Below are 1,389 nucleotides of genomic sequence, written 5' to 3'. Positions count from 1 at the left end.
AAAAAGATTTGATTTTTGAAAAAGATTTTGAAAAAGATAAGATTTTCAAATTGAAAATTTGATTTGACTCATAAGAAACAACTTGATTTTAAAAATTTTTGAAAAAGTCAATCCAAATTTTCGAATTTGAAGAGAGAAAAAGGGAAAGATATTTTTTTTATTTTTAAATTTTTATGATGAGAGAGAAAAACAAGAAAAATGATGCAATGTATGAAAGTTTTGGATCAAAACAATGAATGCATGCAAGAATGCTATGAATGTCAAGATGAACACCAAGAACACTATGAAGATCATGATGAACATCAAGAACACATTTTTGAAAAATTTTTAATGCAAAGAAAACATGCAAGACACCAAACTTAGAAATCTTTAATGCTTAGGCACTAAGAATTCAAGAATGCATATGAAAAACAAGAAAAGACACAACATGCAAATGCAAAGATCAAACAAGAAGACTTACCAAGAACAACTTGAAGATCATGAAGGACACTATGAATGCATGAATTTTCGAAAAATGCAAGATGCATATGCAATTGACACCAAACTTATGATATGACTCAAGACTCAAACAAGAACACAAAAATATTTTTGATTTTTATGATTTTCTAAATTTTTTTTTTCGAAAATTATATGAAAAAGAAAAAAATAAGGATTCCAAAATTTTTAACATGAATTCCAGGAATCTTGCATTCGTAGTCTAAAGCTTCAGTCCAGGAATTAGACATGGCTCACTAGCCAGCCAAGCTTTCAATGAAAGCTCCGGTCCAAAACACTAGACATGGCCAATGGCCAGCCAAGCTTCAGCATGTAAATCAGGAATAGCAGCAGGTGGATTAGCAACAACTAGCTTGCTCTTGATAACAAATTGCAAACCTCAGTCCAAATGAATTTAGACATGGCTTTACAGCCAGCCAAGCTTCACATGCTTCATGAAACACTAGAATTCATTCTTTAAAAATTTTGAATAAATTTTTTTTTTCGAAAACAGGTGAGAAAATTTAAAAATATTTTTGAAAATTTTTTGAAAAGAAAACAAAAAGAAAATTACCTAATCTGAGCAACAAGATGAACCGTCAGTTGTCCAAACTCGAACAATCCCCGGCAACGGCGCCAAAAACTTGGTACGCAGAATCGTGATTACACTTTACTGATGTTACCGGACCAAAAGCTTGCCGAAAACTCAAACAATCCCCGGCAACGGCGCCAAAAACATGGTGCGCAGAAATTGTGATTACACTTTGATTATGTAAAATTCATCGCTCTTTCTTTCCCTGGTAATGGCGCCAAAAACATGATGCCAATACCATGGTTCACAACTTCGCACAACTAACCAGCAAGTGCACTGGGTCGTCCAAGTAATACCTTACGTGAGTAAGGGTCGAATCCCAC

This window comes from Arachis ipaensis, chromosome B06, assembly GCF_000816755.2.
Source record: "Arachis ipaensis cultivar K30076 chromosome B06, Araip1.1, whole genome shotgun sequence".
In the NCBI taxonomy this organism is placed as follows: Eukaryota; Viridiplantae; Streptophyta; class Magnoliopsida; order Fabales; family Fabaceae; genus Arachis; species Arachis ipaensis.
Note: the sequence above shows the minus strand (reverse complement) of the source record.